The following is a 13,712-nucleotide window of genomic DNA, read 5'->3' on the forward strand; positions in this document are numbered from 1 at the left end:
TCAGGAGGCTGAGATATGAGGACTGTGGTTCAAGGCCAGCCTGGGCACAAAAGTCCATGAGACTCTTTTCTCCAATTAACTACTAGAAAACTGGAAGTGGTGCTGTGGTTCAAGGGGTAAGGCGGTAGCTTTGAGCTGAAGAGCTCAGGGACAGTGCCCAGGCCAAGTTCAAGCTCTATGATTGACAAAAACAAACCAAAACAATGGGGGGCGGGGGGAGGGAATCAACCCTGAAACCTTATCCAAAAAAAATTTAGGTGAAGCAAACAAAGCAGCTAGGATAATCTGAAGTGGTAGAGAACCAGCCTAACAAGCAAGTTTGAATAAATAAAATCAAATAAAGCCCCCAACTTTTAAGGTAAAGGAGTAGGGACAGTTTGAAAAAGAGAAGAATGTGGTGTGTCCAGGTTTTATTTCTCACATTCCTGTAGCTAATGTTTGGAATTTGGTTCTCTGTTGGTAGGGAGTCATAGAGGCATATACAGTCTTAAAAATAAAAACCTTAGCAACAGAGAAGTATATCTCCAAAGGTTCTGTTCCTTTTCATCATCTTACAAGAATTTCTCGCAATAGCCAAATGTCAGAAGCAACTACTAATACTGTACATAAAATCTAAATAGCTATTTATTTTCCCTTTTAATGTATTTTAATAAAACTGTCTGAGCACTGATGGCTCATGTCTGTAATCCTAACTACTCAAGAGGCTGAAATCTAAGGATTGTGGTTCTAAGATAGCCCAGGTAGGAAAGTCCATGAGATTCTTGTCTTCAATTAATAACCAAAAAGCTGGAAGTAGAGCTGAGGCTCAAGTGGTAGAACACTATGTTTGAGGGAAAAAAACAAAAACAAAAAAAACCCAACAACGGTAACAAACAAAAAACACCTAGGGATATCACCTAGACCCTGGTTCAGGCCCCAGAACCAGCACCAAAAGGAAAACAAACTTACCTATATCTCAAAATATTCCTGATTATCCATTTGGAATATGAGAACCTAATCATATTGACTGGATCTACAGAGAAAAGTGAATAGGTGAAGGAAAAAGCTAGAAAGAGTCCTTAACTATTCAAGGTAAAGAAATTCTGCCTATTGAGTATAAGGGAAGTTGCTAGCTTGTTTCTTCAGTGCTTAGTAAAACCAATCACTGACCAAAAACTCCAGCAAATACTGGAAAGGACACGACAAGGTTCTCTCCCTTGATATTATCCTCTTTTGATAGGAAGGTAAAAAACTCTGGGATTTATTCTACATGTGAGAAAATGCACATGGACTGCCTCTACTATTTAACTTTTGTCAAGCTGAGGGGGGTGGGGGAGACAAAGATGGAAAAGAAGATAAAAGCTTCTAAGAAAAACCTTTAGTAACTTAGTAAAAGTTGAAGTTAAAGTACAGATAAGAGATGAAAGATTTTAGATTTATTTTCAAGCCGTAAATCACATATACAGGATCAAGTTTTAGTACCCTTGCTCAGAACTTCATGTTCTTCACTCAAGGCTAAACCTCTACACTAGAGTAAGGCATCTCTACTTCCAGCCTGTTTTGGTTAATTGGGAACAAGTGTCCCTTAGATTTGTCTGCAGGGGCTTACTTTAACTGAGATCTGTGGATCTCAAAACTCTTGAATGGCTAGGATTGTAAGCATGGGATAACTGGTACCCTGCTCAATAAACTAAAGTTCTTGAACTTGGTATTTTTAATGTTTATTTACATGTAAGTGGTCTAAGAACAGAATAATGGCTACTTCAGAGGCTAAGATCTGAGGAATGCACTTGAAGCCAGCTTTAGCAGGAAAAGTCCTTGAGACTCTTATCTACAATTAATAAGTCAAAAAGCTAAAAGACAAAGATCTATAAACAAATAGGAAGAGTGACAACTTAAATGTTGTCACAGATTTATCAAAATGTTAATAAAAAGAATCTCGGGGGCCGGGAGTTTGGCCTAATGGTAGAGTGCTTGCCTAGCATGCTGAAAGACCCAGGTTTGATTCCTCAGTACCACATACATAGAAAAGCCGGAAGTGGTGCTGTGGCTCAAGTGGTGGAGTGCTAGCCTTGAGAAAGTCCAAGGTCAGTGCTCATCCTCTTAGTTCAAGGCTCAGGACTAGCAAAAAAAAAAAAAAAAAGAATCTTAGTACTCAGTATGTGAGAAACACACAGGTATATACCTTTTCCTTTCTTCTTTTTTTTTTTTTTTTTTTTTTTGCCAGTCCTGGGCTTGAGCTCAGGGCCTCCTTTCTTCTTTTTAGTTGGCAGCGGGGCTTGAACTCTGGGCCTGAGTGTTGTCCCTGAATTCTTAAGCTCAAGGCTGGTGTTCTACCACTTGAGTCACAGTGCCACTTCTAGTTTTCTGGTGGAGATAAGAGTCTCATGGACTTCCTGCCCTGGCTTGCTTTGAGCCTCTATCCTCAGATCTTAGCTCCTGAGTAGGATTACAGGCGTGAGCCACCAGCTTACACCTCTTTTTCTAAAAACAGAAACTCCAATTTACCTTGGATATCAAAGTAAATGTCTTGCTCATACCTTTAAACTATTATCCCACTAGCAACAGAGTAAATTAATACCCTTATTTCCACTGCAACAACAACAAAAAGGGGAAATATCCTACAAATTTTGAGGTAGAAACATGAATTAAGTTTTGTTTTTGTTTTTTTTTCCCCAGAAAACTTCCTTCCTTCCTTCCTCCCTCCCTCCCTCTTTTTCTATCCTTTTGCCAGTCCTAGGCACTGTCCCTGGGCAATCTCAAGGTTAGCGCTCTAACACCTGAGCCACAGCATCACTTCTGGCTTTTTCTGTGGTACTGAGGAATGGAACCCAGATCTTCATGCATTCTAGGCAAGCACTCTACCACTATGCCACACTCCTGGCCCCATTACTTTTTGTGGTTGTTGTTTATTTATGATTTTTGTGTAGGTTGGTAACTGGAACTTGAACTCAAGTGCTTCATGATCTTGCTTGGCTTATTTGCTCAAGGCTGGCATTCTACAATTTGAGTCAGATCCCCACTTCCCATTTTTTGCTTGTTAATTAAAGATGAGTCTTAACAGCTGGGAGAGGTGGCTCATGCCTGTAATCCTAGCTACTCAGGAGGCTGAGATCTGAGGATCAAGGTTCAAAGCTAGCTCAGGCACAAAAAGATCTGAGACTCTTATTTCCAATTAACTGATAGAAAACAAGGGTTGGCTCAAGGGTAGAGCAGTAGCCTTGAGCTGAGGAGCTCAGGGACAATGCCCAGGCCTAGTTCAAGCCCAATGACCAAAAAAAAAAAAAAGCCTTAGCATACTTTTCTGCCCAGGCAAGTTTTGTTTTTGTCAGTTGTGGGAGTTGAACTCTGGGCCTGGGCATTGTCCCTTCCTTTTCAGCTCAAGGCTACCATCCTACTCCTTGAGCCACAGTGCAAATTCCATTTTTTTTAATTAAAGAATTTATTAACATGTATTTTTACATCATATTTCAAATGATGTATTTAATAAACAAGTATTCAAGAAGGGAATCTATATATACAATCACTGGCACTTAGATTTTAGAACATAATCAAAATTAGGCTGAGTGTTTGTATGTCATAAGTACATATTAATCTATGTAATAAAACATGTCTATAGAGTCATAAATTTTTATGTCTGTGTAGTTGTATTTATATTTCCAATACCATGTCCACAGCATTGGGTATGCAAATATTGAGTCCTCACTCTTGTACTGTTTGGATCTAATAGCCACTTATTAAGGATATCATGCGCCTTTTGTTCCTTTGGTCTTGACTTGTCTTACTCAACATGATTCGCTCTAGATTCATCCACTTCTCTGCGAATGCTATTATTTTATCTTGCCTGTTGGCTCTGTAGAATTCCATTGTATATATATATATATATATACATTTTTTGTATCCATTCATCTGCAGTAGGGCATCTGGATTTGTTTCTATCGCCTGGCTATTGTGAATAGTGCAGAGATGAACACAGCTGAGCATATGTGCTTATCATATCCTGGGTTATTATATTCAGGATGGATGCCCAGGAGTGGTATGGCAGGATGGTAGGGAAGGTCTATTTTCAGTTTTGTTTTGTTTTTTTTAAACAGTCCTGGGCTTGAGCTCAGGGCCTGAGCATTGTCTTTGGATTTTCTCAAGGCTAGAGCTCTATCACTTGAGCCTCAGCACCACTTCCAGCTTTTTCTTTCTTTCTTTTTTTTTTTTGCCAGTCCTGGGCTTGAGCATGAGCCCTGTCCTTGGACTTTCTCAAGGTTAGAGCTCTATCACTTGAGCCTCAGCACCACTTCCGGCTTTTTTCTATGTATGTGGTACCGAGGAATCGAACCCGGGTCTTCGTGCATGCTAGGCAAGCACTCTACCACTAGGCCAAACTCCCAGTCCTCCAGCTTTTTTCTATGTATGTGGTACCAAGGAATCGAATCCGGGTCTTCGTGCATGCTCGGCAAGCACTCTATCACTAGGCCAAACTCCCGGCTACCTTCAGTTCTTTAAGAAAACTCCACACTGCTTTCCAGAGTGGCTGAACTTTCTTACAATCCCACCAGCAGTGCAGTAAGGTTCCTTTTTCTCCACAACCCTGCCAGCATCTATCATTAAGTTCAAAATCTTGGCCATTCTTATTGGGGTAAGGTGGTATGTTAGGGTTGTTTTTATTTGCAGTTCCTTCATGACCATGGATGATGAGCATTTTCTTGCACGCTTTTCTGCCATTTTAACTTCTTTTGATAAGTTTCTCTTATCCTCGCCCATTTAGTGATTGGTTTGTTGGGTTTGGGGGGGAATTAGTTTCTTGAGTTCCCTGTAGATACTGGATATTAAGCATTTGTCTGATGTATTATTGGTAAATATCTTTTCCCAGTTGTTTGGCTGTTTTTCTACTTTAGTAGCTATGCTTTTATCTGTGCAAAAACTTTTTATTTTTAGGTAGTCCCATTTATCAAGTCTCTCTTCAATCTGTTGTGATCCTGGGATTCTGTACAGGAGTCTTTGCCTGTGCCTATGAGTTCCAGTGTCTCTCCAACTCTATTGTGTAGCATTTTCAAGGTTTCCAGTGTGACATTGAGGTCTTTGATCCATTTTGAGTTAATGCTTGTGCATAGCGAAAAGCTAGGGTCAATTTTTAGTTTTCTTCATGTGGCTGCCCAGTTTTGCCAGCACCAGTAATTGAATAGGCTGTGTTTGTTCCACTGTGTATCTTTGGTCCCTTTGTCAAATACAAGTTTACTATAGGTATGTGGTTTTATTTCTGGATCTTTTATTCTGTTCCATTGATCTCCTGGTCTATTTTTTTTTTTTCTCTGTATGTGGTACGGAGGAATTGAACCTGGGTCTTCGTGCATGCTAGGCAAGCACTCTACCACTAGGCCAAACTCTCAGCCCAGCCCAGAACTGAGACAAGGTCTCCCTATATAATCCAGGATGACTTTGAGCTTTTTTTTTTTTTTTGCCAGTCCTGGGCTTGAGCTCAGGGCCTGAGCACTGTACTTGGACTTTCTCAAGGCTAGAGCTCTACCACTGGAGCCTCAGCACCACTTTCAGCTTTTTTCTATGCATGTGGTACCGAGGAATCGAACCTGGTGTTCATGCATGCTAGGCAAGCACTCTACCACTAGGCCAAACTCCCTTCTGGTCTATTTTTGTGTCAATACCATGCTGTTTTTGTTACTATGGCTCCATAGTAGAGTTTGAAGTCTGGTATCGTTATACCACCTGCATTGCTTTTTTTGCCTAGAATTGTTTTGGCTATTCTAGGTCTTTTCTTGTTCCATATGAACCTTTGGATTATATCTTCTATTTCAGTAAAGAATGCCTTTGGGATTTTGATAGGGATTGCATTGAATTTGTATATTAATTTTGGCTGTATGGTCATTTTCACTATATTGGTTCTCCCTACCCATGAACATGGGATATCTTTCCATTTCCTGGTGTCACCAATTCCGGTTTTATGGTGGTTAATTGGAGATAAGAGTCCCATGAACTTTAGTGCCCGGACTGGCTTTAATCTGTGATCCTCAGATCTCAGGCTCCTGAGTAGCTAGGATTACAGGCACGAGCCATCTTGCTTGGCCCAAGGATAATTTTGAACAACAATCCTCAGCCTTCTGAGTAACTAGGATTGCAGCCTTGAGCTACCAGTTTCCCACTCTGGTACTTTTAGACAAATACTATGAGATGTAAAATATTTACATGAGTTTAATAAGCATGTAAAAATGCTTTAACACCTCAAAGTTTTCCCCTCCATGGATACATATGAATATTAAAGTAAGGCTTATTTCTTTTCACTGAAGTACATTTAAAAATGTATAAAGCCATGCAGTTCAGGCCAGTTACAGTCACTGAATGTTTTAGCAGTTCTATAAATATACTCTAAGATTCAATACTTTGGAGACATTTATAAAAAGATACTTTATGATACCAGTATGATACTGGGGAGTAAGAAAAAGAGTACAGGACTTTTTTTTTTCGCTGGTCCTAGGGCTTGAATTCTGGTTGAGTGCTGTTCCTCAGCTCCTTTTGCTCACTATTACTTGAGCCACAGTATCCTCTGCATTGTCCTGCTGTTGAACTCTGGCAGTTCGTTCTGCTTGCTTCCTTTTTAGCAGATGAGTCTGGATGTACTTCTTAGAGAATAATGTAAGCTAAAGACTTATCAACAGATCAGAATAGTAAATATAGTAGATTTAACTCAATGGTGCTTAGCCACTTGAGTCACCCCCATCTCTGTTGTATGACTTTTTAAATGTAAATATATTTCTGGCACTTTGTAGTCACAGCAAGGATTTCTAAAATATTATGTACCATTCATAGTCTGTCAAATGGTATCATTTTTTTTTTTTTCTGTTGGTCATGGCACTTGAACTCTGGGCCTGGTTGCTGCCGTGAGCTCTTCAGCTCAAGACTACTCCTTGAGCCACAGAGCCACCTTGGGTTTTCTGGTGGTTAACTGGAGATAATATCACAGATTGCTGTGGTCAGGATGGCTTTGAACTTTGATCCTCAGATCTCAGCCTCCTGGTTAGCTAGGATTACAGGCGTGAGCCACCCAGCTGTGCTACTTCTTTTTATTAACATCCATCTTTCTAGCTACTTAGGTTCAAAAGTTTTAAATTATTTTAATTTTAAATTATATCCTGTTCCATTTACAACAACTCTTTAGTCTTCTGCGTCTAATACTGAACCATCCTGTGTATTAATTCCTTCTTAATATTTAATAGCTTTTAATCACTATTACAAATGTACTTGCTTTTATTTGTTCTAATATTTTCTTCACCTAAATTGATTTTCTGAGAAAATACAACTGTGACCAAATCATTGATTGCCTTGTTCTACTATGACAATGCTTTCCCATGGCATACCATGGCTTTCCCCAAAGCTAGTGCTCTACCACTTGAGCCACAGTACCAGTTCTGGATTTTCTATGTATCTGGTACTGAGGAATTAAACCTGGGTCTTTGTGCATGTTAGGTAAGCACTCTACCACTAGGCCAAACTCCTGGCCCCACTCCTGGTTTTTGAGTCAAGCGTCTCATGACACTGTCTGTTGAGCCATGACCCTCAGATCTCAGTTTCCTGAGTAGCTAGGATTACAGATCTGAGCTATCAATGACTGGCACTAACATGATTTATTGTAGATGCATTCATTTTCCTGCAAATGACATGATCTTATTCTAATTGATGGGTAAAATTAATATATATATATATTTTTTTAACTACTTATCTATTGTAGGGCATCTAGACCATTTCTATAACTTGGCTATTGTGAACAGTACAGCAATGAAAATGGATGTGCAAGTATCTTTATCAGGTTATCCTGATTTGTAATGTTCTGGATAGATACCAAAGAGTGGTATGGCTGAGTACACAGGAAAATTCTAGGGAGGTTAATTTTTTATATTAGCCTTCTGTAAGATGTATTGCTGAAAAAGATTTTCTCCCAGTCTGTTGGAGTACTGTCCCTGAGCCTCTTGAGCCACAGCACCACTCCAGTTTTTGAGTGGTTAACTGGAGAGAAGACTCATAAGCCAGGGGTAGTGGCTCATGCCTATAATCCAGCTACTCAGGAGGCTGAGATCTGAGGACTGAGGTTCAAAGCCAGCCAGGGGACTAAAGTCTGTGAGACTCATCTCCAATTAACCACCAGAAAATCATAAGTGGCACTTAGCTGAAGGGGTAGGGTGGTAGTCTTGAGCTGAAGAGCCCAGGGATAGTGCCCAGGCCAAGAGTTCAAGTCCCACAACTCACTCAAACACACACATATACACATCTCAGAGACTTTTCTGCCAGGCTTCTTAGAACTGTGATTCTCAGATCTCAACCTCTTTAGCTGTGAATACAACTGTGAGCCTCTGGTGCCTGGTTTGTTGGCTCTCTTTGTAGTTTAGAAACTTTGTCCTTTGCTAAGCACAAAGTTTTTATTCTGAGGTAATCCCATTTATCAAGTCTCTCTCCTATTTGCTGTGTCCCTGGGACTCTACAAAAAAATTCCTGCCTTAGCCTATATGTTGTAATGTTTCTCCTACTTCATCTTGCAATAGTTTCAAAGTTTCAAGTTTGGTGTTGGGTTCTTCAATCCACTTTCAGTTGATATGGCTATACAGTGACATGAAGGGGTCCAACACCAACAATTGAAGAGGCTACCCCCCCCCATTCATTTTGGTTCCCTTGTCCAATATCAGATAATTAAGTATATGATTTCATTTCTGGGTCATCTAGTCTGTTCCATTGATCTGTTAGACTTTTTGTGCCAGTACCAAACTGCTTTTGTTATAGCTCTGTAGTAGAGACTGAGTTCTGGGATTGCAATACCATCAGCATTGCCTTTTTGCTTAAAATTTCTAGTCCTGGGGCTGTGAATGTGACCTACTGATAGAATGTTTGCCTAGCATACAATGAAGCCTAGGGTTCAATTCCTTGGTATACATACACGGAAAAAGCTGGAAATGGTACTGTGGCTCAAGTGGTAGAGTACTGGCCTCGAGAACGCTCCCAGGACAGTGACCAGGCACTGAGTTCAAGCCCTAGGACTGACAAAAAAAGAAAATCTAGTCCTGCTTTTTGCTGGTTATTTTGGAACTAGAATCTCCATGGTTTTGAACTGTGTAGCATCTGGTTACACCTGTCCGTGTGTTTTATTTTTATTTTGCGTAGGTCCTAGGATATTTTTTGCTCAAAGCTAGTGCTCTACCACACCAAGGAACCAGCTGTGCTCCTTCTTAGTACTTAATTGGAAACAAGGAGTCTCAAGGTTTTTTCTGTCATGAACAACTTCAAACAGTGATCCTTTGATCTCCAGCATCCTGAGTAACTAGGATTCCAAGCATGAGCCACCAGTGCCCACTTCCACTTGTCTTTTGAATATAGGTACTACAATCAGCTAAGCTCCCTTCCTTCCAGCTACTCCAGTTAGCTTAAAGAAAAAGGGTCTATCTAAAAGGGCACTGTTATTCTGTATCATTTAAAGCAGGAGGACTGCTAAGTGAAGGTTCTACCATGTGAGAACCCAGTGAGGACACTGAATTGCCATTTCAGCTCTTATTTTGTACCTTGAGAGTAAATGTCATCATTGGCTGTGGAGATAACCTTCCCCACACGAGATGTTGCTGCCACACCCTGTTCCCAGAAGGAATGCTCAACAGTCACTGACTTTCTGTGCCAGGAGTTTATAATTCAAAAGGCCTATGTTACATGCTTAAGGCTGAACCACAGAGATAAGGAAACAAGTCTTTTAAGACTTTCTTAAAAGAAAGATGGGAGATGGGCTCTGACTTCTATTCAGGCCAGCTAGGTGCCAATGGCTCATGCCCATAACCCTAACTACTCAGGAGCCCAAGATCTGAGATTTGAGATTTCTAGCCAGTCTGGGCAGACAAATATAAGAAATTCCTATCTTCAATGAACCAGCAGAAATGGAGTGTAACTCTGTGAAAAAGCCAAATCAGGGTGCAAGACAGTGAAAATTCTCCTAAAATAAAAATTAAATTAAAAGATTAAGAATTCAGAGCCCATTAGATCCAGAGAAACCAGAGAAGGTCACAGTCCTAAAGACCTGAGGAAGTTATCTATGCTGATTATTAACAATTTTAGTTTACAAAGCACTTTCACTTTGCTTCAAGTGATTCTGAAACAAACCACTCCTATTCTTAAGTAGTATTTAGCTGGAAGCCTCCAATCTGTCCAGAATAAGGAAGCATTTCTGTACTGGTCATTTAGTCTTTTAGCTGCCCAGCACTAAAAACTGATAAGTAATCCTAGCTACTCAGGAGGCTGAGATCTGAGTATTACAGTTTGAAGACAGCAAGAGCAGAAAAGTCCATTAGATTCTTATCTATAATTAACCACTAAAAAAATCACAAACAGAGCAGTGGTTCAAGTGGTAAAGTACTAGTCTTGATCAAAAAAAAGGTCAGATGCTGATTTAAAACAAAAAAAGTTTGATTTGATAATTTTACAATCCAAGTATAATGTTTTTTTAAAAGCTACTAGTAGTAAAATGCTTACCCTAAAAACAAAACCTGTCTAATAATTGTCATGCTCCCCAAGGAAAATTACTCTCAATTTTTTTTTTTCCTGCCAGTCCTGGAGCTTGAGCTCAGGGCCTGGGCAATGTGCTTGGGCTTTCTCAAGGTTAGCACTCTACCTCTTGAGACACAGCACCACTTCTGGCTTTTTGTATGTATGTGGTTTCAAGGAATCAAACTCAGGGCTTCATGCATGCTAGGCAAGCACTCTATCACTAGGCCATACCCCTGGTCCTATTATTCTCAATTTTTTAGTTCCTTCTGGATTTCTATATTTAAAATTTTTTATCAACACTTAATGCTCACATTATGACTTTAGCTGAGCCAAGCTGTGTGCTAGATAGTCCCCTGTCCATCACCTTGGTTCCCCTCCCTTTCATTTTGTGGGTCATAGGGCTTGAACATAGGGTGCTGTCCCTGAGCTCTTTAGCTCAAGGCTACCGCCCTACCCTTGAGACAAGCCCCACTTCCCCATGTTCTAGAGGTTAATTGGAGATAAGAGTCTCAGGTCCTTTTGTGCCCTGGCTGGCTTTGAACCTTGATCCTCAGATTCCAGCCTCCTGAGTAGCTAGGATTACAGGCATGGGCCACTGCCCCTGGTTCCATCTCTCCCTTTTGTGCCAATACTGGGGGCTGGAACTCAGGGGCTGGGTGATGTCCCCTAGATTTTTTGCACAAAGATGATTCTCTGCCACTTGAGCCACACTTCCACTCCCGGCTTTTTGGTAGATAACTAGAGCAAGGAGTCTTTCTGATTTGACTGCCTGGGCTGGCTGGCCTCAAACCTCATCCTCAGGTCTCAGCCTTCTAAGTAGCTAGGATTATAAACATGAGCCACTTAAACCAGGCTTCTATTTTCCTACACATTTAGTAAAAGTTTTCAGGTATACAGTGCTAGCCTTGAACACAAAGAGGTTCAGGTATGGCATCCAGCCCCTAGGACCGGGAAAAAAAAATCCATAAAATCTCTTCCAGGGGGCTGGGAGTTTGGCCTAGTGGCAGAGTGCTTGCCTAGCATGCACTAAGACCGGGGTTCAATTCCTTGGTACCACATACATAGAAAAAAAGTGAAAGTGGTGCTGTGGCTCAAGTAATAGAGCTCTAACCTTGAGACAGCAGCCCACATTTAATTTAGTCCACATTTCCAATATAATTCCTTATGATATTATCCAGTTTTATTTATCTCCTGTTATTTCTGTTATTTTCAAGAACTCTTCAACTTTACTTTTTAATTCTATAGTCCTATTACATTTAAAAGTTTCTACCATACTATTTCTTTTTTTCCCCTTGTACTGGTATTGGGGATAGAATGAAAGGCCTCATGAACTCACCTGGCTTTTTTTTTTCACTTTTTTTGTTCAAGGACAGCTTTCTACCACTTGAGCCACACTTCTTAGAGATAAGAGATTTATAGATTTGTCTGCCTGGAATGACTTTGAACCTCGATCCTAAGTTCTTAGCCTTTTGAATACTTAGAATTAGAGATGAACCACTGGTGCCCTGTTGCTATCTTATTTCTAAAGCACTCTAGCTTTTACCCCCCGCCCCCCCAAATCTGGTGCTGATATTGGGGCTTAACCTTGTCCTGGGCCATATTCCTGAACTTTTTTGTTCAAGGATAGTACTCTACCTCTTGAAGCATAGCTATAGCTCCACTTCTGATTTTTTATTCTTTTTTATGGTTTATTGAAGATGAGAGTCTCACAGACTTTCCTATCTAGGCTGGCATTGAACCACAATTCCCAGATCTTAGTCTCCTAAATAGCTAGCATTATAAAAATGAGTTACTGGTGCCCAGTCCTTTTTTTTTTTTTTGACAGTCCTGGGTCTTGAACTCAGGGCCTGACTACTGTCCTTGGGCTTTCTCAAGGCTAGAGCTCTACCACTTGAGCCACAACACCATTTCCAGGTTTTTCTATGTATGTGGTACCAAGGAATTGAACCCTGGTCTTAGTGCATGCTAGGCACTCTACCACAAGGCTATGCTCCCAGCCCCTTTTTTTTAATTAAACATTATTTATTTACTCTGCATTGCTGGGAATTGAACACAAAGCCTTGTGTATGCTAGATACTCTACCACTGAGCTATATCTTTAGCCTTATTTTTACTTTTTTAATATTCTACTTATGAATTCTACTGGTTCCAAAAAAAGTTGGAGTTTTTTCTTTGGATTTTTTGGCAGTATAAGGGTTTGAATTTAGTCGGTTCTTGCAAAGCAGTCACCTATCACTGATTCCCACCTCCAGTCCTAATTTTTTCTGTTATTTTTGAGATGATCTTGCATCCTATCAAGATGCAATCTGCCTATATTAGCTAGGATAAAAAAGGTCTTATGGCCAGGGCGCCAGTAGTTCAGGCCTGTAATCCTAGCTACTCAGGAGGCTGAAATCTGAGGATCAGATGGTTCAAAGCCAGCCCAGGGACAAAAGTCTGGAGACTTTTTTCTCCAACTAACCACCAGAAAACCAGCAGTGGCACTGTGTGGCGCTGTGACTCATGTGGTACAGCACTAGGCTTGAGCTGAAGAGCTCAGGGACAGCACCTAGGCCAAGAGTTCAAGTCCCATGACTGACAAAAAGAAAAAAGACAGAGAACATTTAGAAATGTAAATCGGAGGCCTTGTCCAATTTTCTAATCCAATAAATTTTATATTCAGACACAGCTATCTTCACTTTTATAATGAATTTATTCTAATTGCAAATTTAAGAATCAATAAGGTATTGAATGTAAATATGAGATTCTTACCTCAAAATCAGGAAAACTGATAATTTAAGTATGCGTGCATATAGAATACAAATGAGTAATTAGATAGTCCCACATTTATCATCTTAGTTAAGAAGAAGCCTCAAGGCTCATATCAATAAATCTTAGTCCCTAGTACTGAATGTTTAATTTTAGTGTGAAATGGAAGGCCCCATTATCCCTGACCCTTATGCTATTTCAGACGTCCTAATTATAGGCTCATAAACCTGACCTTGGAAGCCAGGTCAGGAGGCTCTCACTTGTAATCTTGGCTACTCAGGAAGCTAAGATCTGAGGATCAAGGTTCAAAGCCAGCCTGGTCACAAAAGGACCTGAGACTCAATCTCCAGTTAACCTCTAGAAAACAGGAAGTAGGGCTTGGCTCAAGGGTAGGGTGATAGCCTTGAGCTGAAGAGCTCAGGGACAGTGCCCAGGCCAAGTTCAAGCCCCCCCCCCCCGCAAAAAAAG

General features: G+C 40.4%; 1 protein-coding gene across 3 annotated transcripts in view; it reads right to left on the reverse strand.

The window, feature by feature from the left end:
* Positions 1 to 13,712, reverse strand: part of Btbd7 (BTB domain containing 7) — a 70,879-nt gene that overhangs the window by 42,329 nt on the left and 14,838 nt on the right. The gene's annotated exons all lie outside the window — the stretch shown is intronic.

This window comes from Megascapheus bottae, chromosome 14 (assembly GCF_031878675.1).
Source record: "Megascapheus bottae isolate mThoBot1 chromosome 14, mThoBot2.hap1, whole genome shotgun sequence".
Classification (NCBI taxonomy): Eukaryota; Metazoa; Chordata; class Mammalia; order Rodentia; family Geomyidae; genus Megascapheus; species Megascapheus bottae.